At 44.7% G+C, this 16627-nt stretch overlaps 1 protein-coding gene across 5 annotated transcripts in view; it reads left to right on the top strand.

The window, feature by feature from the left end:
* The window catches only part of PUF60 (poly(U) binding splicing factor 60), a 54837-nt gene that overhangs the window by 3721 nt on the left and 34489 nt on the right, over window positions 1-16627 (top strand). Inside the window, exon 2 of one of the 5 annotated variants that reach the window (XM_073329751.2) lies at window positions 7249-7354. The exons of the other annotated variants lie outside the window; for them this stretch is intronic. The gene's annotated coding sequence lies outside the window, so the exon portion shown is untranslated. The remainder of the gene's footprint in view (window positions 1-7248; window positions 7355-16627) is intronic. 5 annotated transcript variants of the gene reach the window in all.

Here is a 16627-nt window from a genome sequence, read left to right as displayed (position 1 = left end):
GCCTTATTAGTTTGTTTCTCTGCTTTTGAGCTTATCCTCTTCCTGAGTACTTCAGTGGTGCTCCCACTATCTATGCCTCTGGTCCTGATGGTCTCCTTTCTAGTAATACAAACCTTTTTTCCCTTTACCTTTCTTTATAGTTCTTACTCTGGAAATCTTTTACCCTGTTGATTCCTCTGTACCTTCTCTATAGATTCATATTATCTGTGTCCAGAGCTGTGGGTGCCAACCAATCATATGATATACAAGTGATCCTAATGCACTGACTAAACTTTTACAATTTTTTTAGACATTAGTGAATTGATATTGATAGTGCTATTAGCAAGGATGAGTAAGGAATGGTGTCCTAGCCTCTGTTTGTCAGAGGGTGGAGATTGATGGCAGGAGAGAGATCACTTGATCATTGCCTGTTAGGTTCACTCCTTCTGGGGCACCTGGCATTGGCCACTGTTGGCAGACAGGATACTGGGCTGGATGGACCTTTGGTCTGACCTAGTATGGCCATTCTTCTGCTCATATGTTTGATAGTAATTGTTCTTTGCTTTCAAAGCACTACTTTTTGGGTCAACAAATGGCAACCTTGACATAAATTACAAAAACAAAATTAATAACTAGCAGCTAACCTCATAACTGCCAACAAAACTCATCCCCACACAGAGCTCACTCCAGTCAAACCTCTTCCTTTGCAGAAGTCTCATTTAGTAATTGTGTGCCTCAAAGGTGAGCACTTAGGCTGTATTTTGGACCAAGAGGGGAACCTGATTGTTACACCATTTGGAGTGGCTCATGACCATGAGTGCTTACCACAGGGTAGAACAAGACAGACATTCCAAGCTGGTGGTATGTTTTATAGGTTGATTTCACCAACTCAGTAACAAGTGTGAACTTCTGGATCACGATATTGGTCTCATCATGGAGTCACAAATGGTCCCCTTATGCTCTCCAGTCTATTTTGTCACCCAGGCAAGCTGGGCTTAGTGATAGATGGTCATTTATGCCAAAACATGCAGGTTGGTTCCAGTACAAAGAGACCAGTCACATACCCTAGAACTTACACTAAAGATAACGTCTGTAGCCAATCCTGTAATAAACTAGATAAAGTTTATTAACAAAGGCTATGTCTACGCTAGCACTTTTGGTCAGTAAAACTTTTGTTGGTCCGGGGTGTGAAAGAAAACACCCCCCCCCCCCCCCCCCGACCGACATAAGTTTCACCACCATAAGTGCGAGCGTGGACAGTGCTCTGTTGGCAGGAGACACTCTCGCTCGTTGGGGGTGATTTAATTATGCCAACACAGGCTAGGTCTACACTACAGACTTTACAGTGGCACAGCTGTATCTCAGCAACCGCACTGCTGTAAGGTCTCCCGTGCAGCTCTATACCAACGGGAGAGAGCTCTCCCACCTGCACAATTAAACTACCCCCAATGAATGGCAGTAGCTATGTTGGCAGGACAGCATCTCCCACCGACATAGCGTTGTCCACACCGGCGCTTTTGTCGGTGGAACTTACGGCAGTCAGGGGGATGTTTTTTCACAGTGTAGTGTAGAAAAAGCCTAGTGTAGACAAAGTCTAAGAGAAAGTAGTTTACAAGTTAAAACAAGCAAACATGCACACAAATGAATTACCATCTATGGTTCCTAAATCTGACAGAGATGTAGTTATCTCTGTCCATACAAAATGTCTTTCAGGGAGGACCCAGGTTGACCCTGGGGTCCTCTGCTTTAGTTTAGTGTCCCTGGCCCTGTGAGAGTTCAAAGAGCAAAGAGATGAAAATATTCTTTATTGATTGAATCCCACATTAGCATTTCCATTGTTTTGCTGTGGATTGATGTCAGGTTAGCAGCCCAGCCTGGGTCACCCCGCTGGCCCTTTTTGAGTGTTGGTGCAACATTAGCACTCTTCTGTTCTTCTGGAATTTCCCTGGTGTGCCAGGATTTGTTTGAAAATTAATAGCTGGCCAGAGATCTCCTCATCCAACTCTCTTAGTATTCTTGGTGCAAGTTATCTGGCCCTTCTGATTTAAAAATGTTTATTCCTAATAGATGCTGTTTCACACACATACACCTTCACCAGGCTCATCTGTGCTTGGCTGGTAGGACTAGTAAGACTGGTGGAGTGCTGAACCGGTCCTGGCTTGTGGCATAGCTGGACCCTATGCTGTATATTCCCCCCCTCTTCCTCCCTGTTCATGAAAGGGTCTCTGTCTTGGGCTCCTCTGAGACATCCATGGTGGTTCCAAAGTGCTGGTTGGGTCCCTGTCAAATACAGCATGCAGCTCCTTGCAAAAGAAGCAGTCTGCAGCTCAGCATCAGATTGTTTGCCTCCACAGCCTTGTGCTATGTCTGGCACAGGTCCTTTGTTTTCATAGACGATTAGGGTTGGAAGAGACCTCAGGAGGTCATCTAGTCCAACCCCCTGCTCAAAGCAAGACCAACACCAACTAAATCATCCCAGCCAGGGCTTTGTCAAGCTGGACCTTAAAAATCTGTAAGGAAGGAGATTCCACCACCTCCCTAGGTAACGCATTCCAGTGCTTCACCACCCTCCTAGTGAAATAGTGTTACCTGATATCCAACCTAAACCACCTCCGCTGCAACTTGAGACCATTGCTCCTTGTTCTGTCATCTGCCGCCACTGAGAACAGTCTAGATCCATCCTTTTTGGAACCCCCCTTCGGGTAGTTGAAGGCTGCTGTCAAATCCCCCCCTCACTCTTCTTTTCTGCAAACTAAACAAGCCCAGTTCCCTCAGCCTCTCCTCTTAAGTCATGTGCCCCAGCCCCCTAATCATTTTTGTTGCCCTCTGCTGGACTCTCTCCAATTTGTCCACATCCCTTCTGTAGTGGGGGGCCCGAAACTGGACGTAATACTCCAGATGTGGCCTTACCAGTTCCGAATACAGGGGAATAGTCACTTCCCTCAATCTGCTGGCAATGTTCCTTCTAATGCAACCTGATATGCCATTAGCCTTCTTGGCAACAAGGGCACACTGTTGACTCATATCCAGCTTCTCATCCACTGTGATTCCCCAGGTCCTTTTCTGCAGAACTGCCTCTTAGCCAGTCGGTCCCCAGCCTGTAGCAGTGCATGGGATTCTTCCGTACTAAGTGCAGGACTCCGCACTTGTCCTTGTTGAACCTCATCAGATTTCTTCTGGGCCAGTCCTCTAATTTGTCTAGGTCACTCTGTACCCTATTCCCTCCAGCCTATCTACGTGTTTCTCCAGCTTAGTGTAATCCGTGAACTTGCTGAGGGTGCAATCTATCCCATCATCCAGATCATTAATGAAGATGTTGAACAAAACCGGCCCTAGGACCGACCCCTGGGGCACGCCGCTTGATACCAGCTGCCAGCTAGACATTGAGCTGTTGATCACTACTCATTGAGCCCAGCCATCTAGCCAGCTTTCTATCCACCTTATAGTCCATTCATCTAGCTCATACTTCTTTAGCTTGCTGGCAAGAATACTGTAGGAGATCGTATCAAAAGCACTGCTTATGTCCAGATATATCACATCCTCCACTTTCTCCATATCCACAGAGCCAGTTATCTCATCATAAAAGGCAATCAGGTTGGTCAGGCATGACTTGCCCTTGGTAAATCCATGCTGGCTGTTCCTGATCACCTTCCTCTCCTCCAAGTGCTTCAAAATAGATTCCTTGAGGACCTACTCCATGATTTTTCCGGGGACTGAGGTGAGGCTGACCGGTCTGTAGTTCCCCGGATTCTCCTTCTTCCCTTTTTTAAAGATTGGGGGTGCACTATATTTGCCTTTTTCCGATAGTCCGGGACCACCTCCGATCACCACGAGTTTTCAAAGATAATGGCCAATGGCTGTTGCTGATCCAAGTTTCACCCTTTTGCTTGCATCCCCCATGCAATCTTTTTGTACATGTCCATGTTTCTGCAGCTGATTTTTAACTGTGCTTGCACAGCTCTTCTCCCCACAGATCCAGGAGATCCAATACCGCCTTTTTACTCCAGGCAGGAGCGTGTCAAGTGCACAGAGCCAGAATGGTTGGTTGGGCAGTTGAACACCATCAGGGCAAGCTAGGTGTGCTTGCTGAGGAGGGCAATCAGAAAAAGGCATTTCAGAAATAAGCAGGAGGTTTTAAGGGGGGTGGCAGCAGCTTCCGGTCTTTGTGACCTTTGGGCAAAGGAGTTTACAATTGTGATCATAGTGGTCACTGTCACAGGAACTGGGGCATTGTGGGACAACTGCTGGAGGACTACTAGGGTCAACAGGGGTCACAAAGTGCCTCTATTTGCACAACATCAACCTCAGTAGGTTGACCATGTCTCCATGCCTTGTAGCGTGATGGTCTTACTCTGTCACAGTAATGGGGTGCTTACATCAGCTAGAGAAATTTGAATATAGAGATGCACAAATAGGTCAACGAAAGATCATGGAATCATAGAAGATTAGGGTTGGAAGAGACCTCAGGAGGTCATCTAGTCCAATCGCCTGCTCAAAGCAGGACCAGATATGAAGTCTTTGAGTCAAAAATGACTTACATTGACCTAAATTTGTAGTGTAGACCAGGCCCTGGTGTCTAGAGTAGGGCACCCTCAAAGATTAGACTGGTGTTCAACATCACCTGAACATCTTAACCTGATATGGCGGTTACAGTCACAAAATGGAGTTCACAGTTTGACACAGACCACCACCAATCTGTCACACTTGTCAGCACAGGGCTTGAGTGGCTGGAGTATAGATTAGAGCTGGGAAGTTGCTGGCTTCTACTAGCTGGAGTACCGTTGTCCATTCCTGCCAGTATCACTACACAGTAGACTTTTGTGAAGGATTGTTAAGAACAGCTTTTCTACTCAGTAGTGCTGGTGAAATCTAGGGAAGCACAAGAGCTTCATTAGAATGCTAGGATTAACACCCTGACTCTTGAGGAAAAGTATATTCTATTTCTAAAGACCTTACCTGCTCAAAGCTGTCTTACGTCTTACTCCAACAGCACAGTACCCCCAGCAATGAAATTCCATCTAAAGAGTTGGTGCCTATCACTATAGTATCCAAATATTTCCAAAAGATAACCGTGTGACTATCATCTTAGTTGGGGAGAATAATAGCAGCAATATAACATAGGTAATTTCTATGAGGATCTACTCTCCAGTTAACAGGAGTTTTGTATTCAGTACACCCATTAAAAGTATAATGAACGTCTTTCACGTGTGAGAATTTTTGGGTAGAATTTCTATTTCCAGGGGCTTTTAAATTCTGGATCAAAATTCTGTGCTGAAACTGGGAACGCAGATTCTATGCTGTGGGAGGCTAGTAGGTTTAAATTCATTAGGTTTTTTTAAACATATAAATGGGAGTTTTCTGTAAGTGAAAAATGACTAGCAATCTGTGTGAGAGATTTTTGCAGCTTGTTGCAACCCACCTGCATTCACTGGGTGAAATGGATCTTCCCTTCCTTGCAATAATTTCCTGAGGGATACTGAGCTGTGTGGGCAAGGCGGGACCGACACTGTCAGGTTATGAGGGATGTGGTGTTGCTAATGATGATGTTTCTCTGCTAGAATTATTTCTAATTTTCTATGAACCGTACAAAGTGTGTTGTAAAATCTGCACTTGTCAATGCCAGGCCTCTTGATATATGTAAAGAGAGCAAGTGTCCTGATGTAACTCAGCTCGGTGACATAGATTCATAGATTCCAAGGCCAGAAGGAACCATTCTGATCATCTGCTCTGACCTCCTGTAAAACACAGGCCATAGAACTTCCCTGAAAATGTTCCTAGAGCACATCTCTTAGGCCTTGTCTACACTTGCAAGTTAGAGCGCATTAAATCAGTCCCGGGTGCCCTAATTCCTGAGGTGTTCACACTGGCAAGGCACTTAGAGCGCCTGGACTCCACAGCTGGAGCACCCCTGGTAATCCACCTCCACGAGAAGCATAGAGCTTTCTGCACCCGCCTGGAGTGCTGGGGTGTCAGTGTGGACGAGGTGTTGCATTACTGTGCTGTGATTGGCCTCCGGAAACATCCCATAATCCCTTGAAGTCAAATGGCTACTCTCGTTGTTTTGAACTCAGCTGCAGGCATGCGGATATCCCCTTTCAAAGCTCTGTTTTCTGACAGCTGGCATGCTTCTCTGCTCCGGGACACAAAGCAAACCATTACTGTGGAATGCTCCTGCTGCAGAGGCAGGGCCCGCGGGTATTTGTGTGTGAGAGAGAGGGGCACGGGGGGTGGGGTCTGATGTGGTTTCCCCTAAAAAAGGAGTGCTCCTTTTCTTTTTGCGGATACAGACTAACACAGCTGCTACTCTGAAACCTGTGGTTTCCCCTGCTGCTGTCTGAACTTACAAGACCGCATGCTGATGCACTCTCAGCCCCCCAAAACACACTGTTGCCTCCCCCCACATACACACAACACACTCCCTGACACACTCCATCCCCCCCATTTGAAAAGCAGCTGGCAATCTAGTTGGATGCCCTGGAACAATGGGATTGGGAAACCTGCATCATGTGATGCTGGGCCTGCCTCATTAGGCATTGCAAACCCTTTCCAAAGCATGCTGCAGCCACTTGCACACTGGGACAGCTATCACAATGCACTTCTCTCTGTGGCGTTGCAAGAGCTGCTAATGTGGCCACACCACTGCACTTATAGCTAACAATGTGAACACACGGCAGCAGCGCTTTCTCTGCTGCTGTCTCTCAGGGCTGATTTAACTCCCAGCGCTCTACATATGTGAGTGTAGACTAGCCTTAGATAAACATCCAGTGTTTGATTTAAGAATTGGCTGTGAAGGAGAATCCACCATGACCCTTGGTAAATAGTTCCAATAGTTAATTACCCTCTGTTAAAAATTTATGCATTATTTCCAGACTTGTGCCTTATTTCCGGTGATAGAAACTACAGCCAGGGAGTTATTCAGAGAGAGAGCTGTAGGAGTCCTTTTAAAAAAAAAAAAGAGATGAAAATGATGGCACCTCCCACAAGGCATTCTGTTAACTCTATACTGGGCTGTGGTACTCCAGCATGTGTTAATAACAGGTTCCCAAGCCTTGATGCAGGAGAGGGAGTGTGACATTCCACCCTCACCCCTTCCTTCTGCTGTAGCCAGTTAAAATGTGTGTACGGGAGAGTGCTTGTTTATTTACAGCTTCATTCTGCTTGTTTCTTCAAGTCTTTTTAATCTTTGTATTTTTGTTTGTCACTCACATTTCCTAAAATGAACTAGATTCTGTATTTTTCTTTTTTCTCTTGTGTGTTTTTATACTTTAGAGAAATTCCCATCCATATAATTTTGCAACAAGTGTGCCTGAACTCTTGGAGTTCAAACCACCGTAAAAGGCTGACCACCTTACAGAAGCAGTGTTCATAGCAACAGGTATCCAGTTTCTATTTATTACTTTTATAAAGACAGTTATCCGCCTCCCGTTCCTGTTTTTTCCCTCTTCCTTCCATTTCTCTCCTCCTCTTCCAACCTTTTCCTGGTGTGTTAACTAGGCCAGATTCCATCATAGCCATAATAGAAATAGGGACTAGCTGCCTTTCAGGGGTAATTATAGGTTTCAGAGTAACAGCCGTGTTAGTCTGTATTTGCAAAAAGAAAAGGAGTACTTGTGGCATCTTAGAGACTAACCAATTTATTTGAGCATAAGCTTTCGTGAGCTACAGCTCACTTCATCGGATGCATACTGTGGAAAGTGTAGAAGAATTATAGAAGAATGTCAAGAGTTATAACATTCATAAACCAGTCGGAGAACACTTCAATCTCTCTGGTCACGCGATTACAGACATGAAAGTTGCTATATTACAACAAAAAAACTTCAAATCCAGACTCCAGGGAGAGACTGTTGAATTGGAATTCATTTGCAAATTGGATACAATTAACTTAGGCTTGAATAGAGACTGGGAGTGACTAAGTCATTATGCAAGGTAACCTATTTCCCCTTTCCCCCCCGCCCCCCCAGACGTTCTTGTTAAACCCTGGATTTGTGCTGGAAATGGCCCACCTTGATTATCATACACATTGTAAGGAGAGTGATCACTTTAGATAAGCTATTACCAGCAGGAGAGTGGGGTGGGAGGAGGTATTTTTTCATGCTTTGTGTGCATATAAAAAGATCTTCTACAGTTTCCACAGTATGCATCCGATGAAGTGAGCTGTAGCTCACGAAAGCTTATGCTCAAATAAATTGGTTAGTCTCTAAGGTGCCACAAGTACTCCTTTTCTTTTTTCAGGGGTAATTGTTACCTTGTCATTCTTAACCAATTGGATTATCTTATCACTGAGGACTTGGTAAGAGATAATACTCCTTTTGTGCTCTGCCAGGAGATAGGGAAGTACTAGACCCAGTGCACCCTCCACAGTCTGCAGGAGAAGAAGAGGAGAAGAAAAAACTAGGTTTTCCTGAACAAAGTCACTTGGCCAAAAGCCATTAGCGTTCTCACACAGGGCCCTTGATGTTCCCATATGAAGCACGTTTTCTTGTAAGTGCCTGTGTACAGAGTATTTCTGTTAGCTGCAGCAGTGTTGTATGTTTGACATTTTTTCGATCTCTCTTTAGAGAAAGGTGGAACTAGTATAGGGCTGGGAACCAGGAACTCCTGAGTTTGTGTCTGCTCTGACACTGATTTGCTGCATGGCCTTTGGCAGGTCACTTTACTCTGAGCTTTGGTTCTTGGCCCCCTCCTCGCCCCCCACCTCTCCCCCCCCCAAAAAAGAAAAGAAAACTGGATAATTTGGGTTTACTTTGGAGGTTGAAAGTTTTAACACATTAACAATGTAAGGTGTTTTGAAGCTGTACAAAGCTAGATAAGTGCTCACTATTATTTTTATGAATAATAGCTTTGCAGTTCACCTTTAAATTAATGTGAAAACTTAGTTAATCCCGTGCTGATCTGCTGAATCCCACCTTGTAACTAAGTTGTGGGTAGCATTCTACACAAAATAAGTTTTAGTTGAACACTTTAAAAGCTGTTTCTTCCTTCCATTTTGTTCTGAATCCTTCTGGCACTTCGACATTCACTTGAGGATATTCTAGAAAGCATAATTCTGACATGATCATGAGACTGAGATTTCTGTTTTCTGATATTACATGGATGCTGTCAATGAATTATATTTGTTATGCGCAAACAGAATATAGTCCCAAACAATAATTATTTATACTTGGCTTTAAAAGGGTTTTGAAGCTTAAGAGGAAAACAATCACAAGCAAAACTGAATGAGGAGTACTTGTGGCACCTAAGAGACTAAAACTTATTTGAGCATAAGCTTTTGTGCATCTGATGAAGTGGGTTTTAGCCCACGAAAGCTTATGCTCAAATAAATTTGTTAGTCTCTAAGTTGCCACAATTACTCGTTCTTTTTGCTGATACTGACTAACACGGCTGCCACTCTGAAACCTGTCACCAAGCAAAACTGAGTGAGAGGAAAAAATTTTAAAAGATCAATTATAATTGGGAGTTTTTAAAGACAATTTTACTAGATGCCCAAATACTACAGTTCCGCAATCACAAAAGAGGACTTCATTTTAAAATGATCTGGTTAAGAGGGAAAGTGAAAGCAGCATTAATGGAAAGGGACAATATCCCCGCTAATCACAAATGGAAAACTGGGTAAGTTCATATGAATATATATACCCCAAACAAAAGACATCCTAGCAATGCTGTAAGTCTGCTACGAGATCGGGATAGTAAAATTGCTGCTGTTAAGGAAATGGCAGAAGTATTTGATTGACCATATGGATTCCACTCTTGGTGTGCATGCGCCCTACGTGCATAAGATCAATTTCTTTTGGTGACAGGTGTCTATTTTGGCCTGTGTCTGAGGTGCCCTTGGAGCCCCCCTCCTTTCTTTCACACACCTGAGGGCATAAAGAGCAGAGTGTGTCTAATTGTTTCTCAGTTCCTTCTTACTGCCTGTGCCACTGAGACAAAAACCCTGCAGTGTCGGCTTTCTCCACTAATGGTACAGTTTTCCTTAGCTTTGTATGTGTTATTTTGGGAGTGCAGTTAGGATAGTTTTTCTCCTTTTATGACTATTGGGGAAAATCTATTTAGTTTTATTTATATATTTTCTTCATTAAATAATTTGTTAGCCTAGGACACCCTCTTCCCACCCCTCCCTCCCTTCCCGCCATCAAGGGACTATTTGGTGGACTCAATACCAGAGTCAGTCATCTTTTCTTGAAACACTTAGGGTGGTCCTATCCAAGCCACCAGCCTTTTGGAGTCACTGATGTGTCAAGTTAAAGGGGTATCCCTTTACTGACGTCTCCTTTACTGAAGCAGGGCATACCTCACAGAACAGCCCTTCCCTTGGAGGAGTTGTAGTCCTTTTCCTCCTCTGCTGAGGTACCAGGTACCACTTTGGGACTTAGGGACGGACTCTTAAGAAAGAGTCTTTGAGGGATAGAAGAAAGATACCTGTGGCTCATAGAGATCCTACCTGGTACCCCCTCATATGTCCTTCATCTCAAGACCCTTTCCTACACCATCTGTGGCCTTACTGGATACTCTAGAATTTACAGCCATCCACAAAGAGACCATTATCTCAGGCAAGACAGTTGGGTACAGCCGCAGATGTGTGAGGCAGGAGGAGGAGAGTGAGGAAGAACATCAGCTGCTAGAGAGAGAGCAACTGATCCCTGCTGCAATCTCCGCATCGTCGCCAAATGAGGCAGTGAATCCATCCACGTCTGTCTCAGTTGTTGAATTTCAAGGTATTCTAGGACTTGATGAAGAGCATGATGGAAACTTTGGCTATATCCTTGGAAGTAGTCCAAGAAAAGCAGTACAAACTCTTGGCTATTCTATATCCTTCTTTACCAGGGCGGCTCACCGGGCTCATTAATAAATGTCTAGTGGAGCATGCAAAAAATGTGGCCCATACCTGTATCAGATGTGTCTGGCTTCAAGAGTAAGCTTGATAAGTTTATGGAAGAGATGGTATGATGGGATAGCCTAATTTTGGCAATTAATTGATCTTCGACTATTAGCGGTAGATATGCCCAATGGCCTGTGATGGGATGTTAGATGGGGTGGGATTGGAGTTACTATAGAGAATTCTTTCCTGGGTGTCTGGCTGGTGAGTCTTGCCCACATGCTCCGGGTTTAGCTGATCGCCATATTTGGGATCAGGAAGGAATTTTCCCCGAGAGCAGATTGGCAGAGGCCCTGGGGGTTTTTCACCTTCCTCTGCAGCATGATCACTTGCTGGAGGATTCTCTGCACCTCAAAGTCTTTAAACCACGATTTGAGGACTTCAGTAGCTCAGACATAAGTTAGGGGTTTGTTACAGGAGTTGGTGGGTGAGATTCCATGGCCTGCGTTGTGCAGGAGGTCAGACTAGAAGATCATAATGGTCCCTTCTGACCTTAAAGTCTATGATTCTATGATCAGTTGTGGCCATGTCAAAAAGAACTGATAGGAGGTACCCAGGTCCCTGCTAAGGGATTTGACTGTTTTTATTCATATCCAGCATCATTTACATCTTCTGCTGCTTTTTCAGTTCAGGAGAGTGATTCTGGCCTCTCTAATTCCCTAAGTTAGATCTTCAGGACTGATTTGCAGCTCTTCACCTCCAAAATGCCTATTTCCATATGTTCCTCTTTCCAGCCCACAGGAAATACCTCAGAGTCCTGGTAGGAACAGCCCCCTGCCAGTACAGGGTCCTGCCGTTTGGTCTTTCTACAGCACCCAGGGGATTAATCCAATGCTTGGCGTGGGTATAGCGGCTCCTCTAAGGAGACACAGAATCCAGGTTGTATCCTTACTTCAGTGACTGGCTGATTCTTGGAAGATCACCCCAACAGATGACCAGTTCTATTCAAGTAATTCTAAAACCCAGTTGTGCTTTTGGCCTTTACTACGTCCCCTGTCAATAGGTTCCACAGGTTGACTCTGCGTTGTGTGAAGTACTTCCTTATGTTCGTTTTAAACCAGCTGCCTATTAATTTCATTGGGTGACCCCGGCCCTTGTGTTATGTGAAGGGGTAAATAACACTTCCTTACTCACTTTCTCCGCGCTATTCATGATTTTATAGACTTCTATCATATCACCCCTTAGTCGTCTCTTTTCTAAGATGAAACGTTCCAGTCTTTTTAATCTCTTCTCATATGGAAGCTGTTCCATCCCCCCAATCATTTTGTATCCCTTCTCTGTACTTCTCCCAATTCCAATATATCTTTTTTGAGATGGGGTGACCAGAACTGCACGCAGTGTCCAAGCTGTGGGCGAACCAGGGATTGTTATAGTGGCAATAGGATATTTTCTCTTTCATTATCTGTCCCTTTCCTAATGGTGCCTAATGCTCTTTTCACTTTTTTGACTGTCCCTGCACACTGACTGGATGTTTTCGGGGAACTATCCATGATGACTCCAAGATCTCTTTCTTGAGTGGTAACAGCTAATTTAAAACCCATCGTTTTGTATGTATAGTTGGGATTATGTTTTCCAATCTGCATTACTTTACATTTATCAACATTGAATGTTGTCAGCCATTTTGTTGCCCAGTCACCCAGCTTTGTGAGATCCCTTTGTAACTCTTACTCCTGAGGGAATTCTGCACCAAAAAATTATGCGCACAGTATTTTAAAATTCTGCAAATTGTATTTGTCAATAAATAAATGTGGCTTCAGCATGGCAGTGGGGAGCACAGGGCACTGGCTGCATTGAGGTGGGAGATCACCCTGAAGCCCCCACCTACCCCGGTACAAGGACTTGGCGGTGAGACTGCACCTGATCCGGACACAGTGCAGGGGCTGACCCTGACCCAGAAACACCCCAGGGCCATGCCCCTCTGTGCCAGGTGTGGGTGAGCAGACTCAGCCCGGCAGGATCCAAGTGTGGAGGGGCTTAGTGTGGGGTGAGAGGTTTCTGTGTGGGCCAGTCTGTGTGTGGGCGGCTCAGTGGGAGATCACAGAATATCAGGGTTGGAAGGGACCTCACCACTGACGATGATTTTTGATGCACCACAGATCCAGGAGAAGTGTAGAGAAGAACACAAGCCATTGTTTGTCATTATTGACCTAACTAAAGCTTTTGATTCCATCAATCGTGAAGCTGTCTAGATTCGGTTGTCCATTATCCATGTCACAGTTAGTAATTCTGCAATTTCGTATTTGAATTCCTTCAGAACTCCTGGATGAATCCCATCTGGTCCTGGTGACTTATTACTGTTTATTTTATCAGTTGTTCCAAAACTACTTCTGTTTATACCTCAAGCTGGAATAGTTCCTCAGATTTGTCATCTAAAAAGAATTACTGAGGTGTGGGAAATTCCCTCACATCCTCTGCAGTGAAGACTAATACAGAGAGTTCATTTAGCTTCTCTGCAACCATCTTGTCTTCCTTCAGTGCTCCTTTAGCACCTGGATCGTCCAGTGGCTCCATTGATTGACAGGCTTCCTGCATCTGATGTTCTTTAAGAAATTGCTGTTAGTTTTTGTATTTTTTGTTAGTGGCTCTTCAAATTCCTTTTTGGCCTGCCTAAGTGTACTTTTACACGTGACTTGCCAGAGTTTGTGTTCCATTCTATCTTTCTCAGTAGGATTTGACTTCCTATTTTTAAAAGCTGCCTTTCTGTCTCTAACCACCTCTTTTAATCTGTTGTTTAGCCAGGGTGGCATTTTTTTGCTCCTCTTACTGATTTTTTTCATTTGGAGTATACATATAGTTTGAGCCTCTACTATGGTGTCTTTAAAAAGTTTCCGTGCAGCTTGTAGGCATTTCATTCTTGTTGCTGTTTGTTTTTAGTTTCTGTTTAACTAGCCACCTCCTTTTTGTGTAGTTCCCCTTTTGAAGTTAAATGCTACTGTGGTGGGTTTCTTTCATATTTTCCCCCTACAATCATGTTAAATTTAAATACATTACGGTCACTTTTATCCAGCGGATCAGCCAAATTCACCTCTGGGACCAGATCCTGTTTGCCAGTTAAGACTAAACCAAGAATTCTCTCTCCCCTTGGGGGTTCCAGAACTAGCTGCTCCAAGAAGTAGTCATTAATGGTGTCTAGAAATTTTATCTCTGCATCTTATCCTTAGGCGACATGTTCTAAGTGACTGTGTGGGTTGTTGAAGTCCCCCATTATTGTTGGGTTATTTTCCATCCACAGAGTCAAGACCATGCAGATCTGTGCTTCCATGTCATATAAGACCTGAGTTTTTAAGGCAACACTGCACCCTACACATCTTTCTAACTGAGGTCTGGTCTGCACTAGGAAATTTAGGTTGGCATAACTAAGGGTATGTCTACACTGCCCACCTTAGAGTGTGGCTCCGGCAGCGCTGTGACTTGGGCAGTGTAGTTACACTTTATCACGGGGGGGGAGAGCTCTCCTGGTGACTTTAAAAAAAAACCCACCCCGAAGTGCTGAAAGTGGCAGCGTAGACACATCCTAAGTGTCTCATGGCTGTGAAAAATTTTCACCTCTGAATGATGCAGTTAAAGCACTCTAACCTCCAGTGTTGACGGCACTAGATCAATAGAGTATCGGGGGTAGCCGTATTAGTCTGTATCCCCAAAAACAAGGAGCCTGAAAGGTGGCACCGTAAAGACTAACAGATTTATTTGGGCATAAGCTTTCGTGGGTAAAAAACCTACTTCTTCAGATGCATGGAGTGAAAATTACAGATGCAGGCATTATTATACTGACACATGAAGAGGAGGGAGTTACCTCACAAGTGGAGAGCCAGTGTTGACACTGGTGTCAGTGACACTGAGGTCCAAGGGCACTCCAGGGGGGGTCCAAGAGCCCTGCTGAGAAACTCCTCCCCCTCCCTCCCAGCACTCTGGGGAACACGGTTTCTACCTGCCCTGGCTTCGCACTGCTCCCGGAAGCAGCCAGCACGTCCCTGCAACCCCTGGGGGAGGAGGGGGTCTCCACGTGCTACCTCTGCTCCGAGCGCCAACTCCTCCCCCCCACCCCCCCCCACCTAAGAGCCGCTGCCAGAGGGATGTGCTGGTCATTTTTGGGAGCTGTTCAAGGTAAGCGCGCCCCCCCCCCCCCCGCACCTCTGCCCAGAGCCTGCACCAAAATGCCCTCCCTGAGCCTGCACCTGACCCCCTCCTGTACCTTAACCCCCTGCCCCAGCCTGGTGAAAGTGAGTGAAAGTGCAGGATAGCGAGCAAGGGAGGGAGGGGGGATGGAGTGGGCGGGGCAGGGCCTTATGGAAGAGGATGGGGCAAGGCTGAGCGGGGGGATCCTCGGGTTGCTAAAGTTTGAGAACCGCTGGTATAGACAATCCCTGATCTGCTAACTCTTCATGCTGTTCACTATTTATGTGATTTATGTTTGATTAAAGCAAAATGGCTTTTTACTGCCATCTGTCCCAGAAATGTCCAGAGAATCACTTACTTCTCTAATGCTCATCCTTAAGCTGGTATAAGAGTCCCCCTATCTCCATAATGAAGGTCCTTTAACTCTCTGCCAGCCATAGTGTTTGCAAACTATTCTTCTCCACTTATATTCCCCAAAGTTTTTGGAAATGAGGCACTGAAGATATTCAGCTATACCCCTTGATCACTCAGTTCTGTCCTCTACTGTCTGCCTTCTCTGTTACCAGAGAAAACTTTCTTACAAAATCCCTCTTCTGTTTGCACTGCCTTGTGGCAGCATTTTCTGGAATGGCTGTTCTAGCAGCTTCTATGTAGGTTTGCCTCTCTTGAAGAGGTTAGATTCTTGTACTTCAGCCTCTCCTGCCTGCTTGCCCAACTGACATCCCCAGACCAGGGATGGCTTAAAACAGGAGCATTTTATTAAAGAATTAACAAAATAAAAAGCCCAAACACTTTCATAGTTCTTTCAGCCACAGTGGGCCTGTGCGTCTTTCTGGAGCATACTATGTGCTGCTGCTGCAGCTATGCTCTGTTCCCCAGAGCTGTGATCCCTTTTGACCTCTTCAGCATAGCTCCAGTCCTTAAAGGGATAAGCTGCAGATAAATGTTACCCTGGCATTCCCTTATGAGTTACCCAGGTTCACGGCAATACTAGGAAAAGCTGATTGGACTGATGACAACAGTGAAATTTACTTGGGCATGATACCGTTGTCCCTCAGAAAATTATAGCTATTACAGAATGAACCAGTGGTCTTTCTCCACAGCATGGGCTACCACAATTATATTTTGATCAGAAAGGTTGCTGAGTATCAGGAAAGGCACCCATAATAAAGAGCCCCATTCCAAAGCTGGTGAAAGATCCACTTTGACTAATGTGGTGACAAGATGTTGTCAATCAGCAGTAACATAGGGTTATGAGAATTGCAGAAAATATTTAAACTTTCCACCATAATTCATCCAGTCTACACAAAGAAAGTATTGTAGTTCCTTGGAAAAAGAAGGCTGAAGGAAATGTCAGATACTAGAACATTTTTAGTCATCCTGCCCTTTTAAAATAGTCATAGCAAGCCTCAAATTATTGACCAAGTGAAATGAGGCCTTAGAGTCAAATCACTGCTTTTCTTTGTCTACACGTACATAACACAATAACTTCTGAAAACTGCAGCTGACCAACTGCAAAATTTTGGGGAATGTTTTAGGTATCACAGTGGGCATAGTTCTGTTTAGAATAATAGAATATTAGGGTTGGAAGAGACCTCAGGAGGTCATCTAGTCCAATTCTCTGCTCAAAGCAGGACCAACACCAACTAAATCATC

Source organism: Lepidochelys kempii, chromosome 2 (genome assembly GCF_965140285.1).
Source record: "Lepidochelys kempii isolate rLepKem1 chromosome 2, rLepKem1.hap1, whole genome shotgun sequence".
NCBI lineage: Eukaryota > Metazoa > Chordata > Testudines > Cheloniidae > Lepidochelys > Lepidochelys kempii.
Note: the sequence above shows the minus strand (reverse complement) of the source record. Positions and strands in the feature narration are given on the sequence as shown.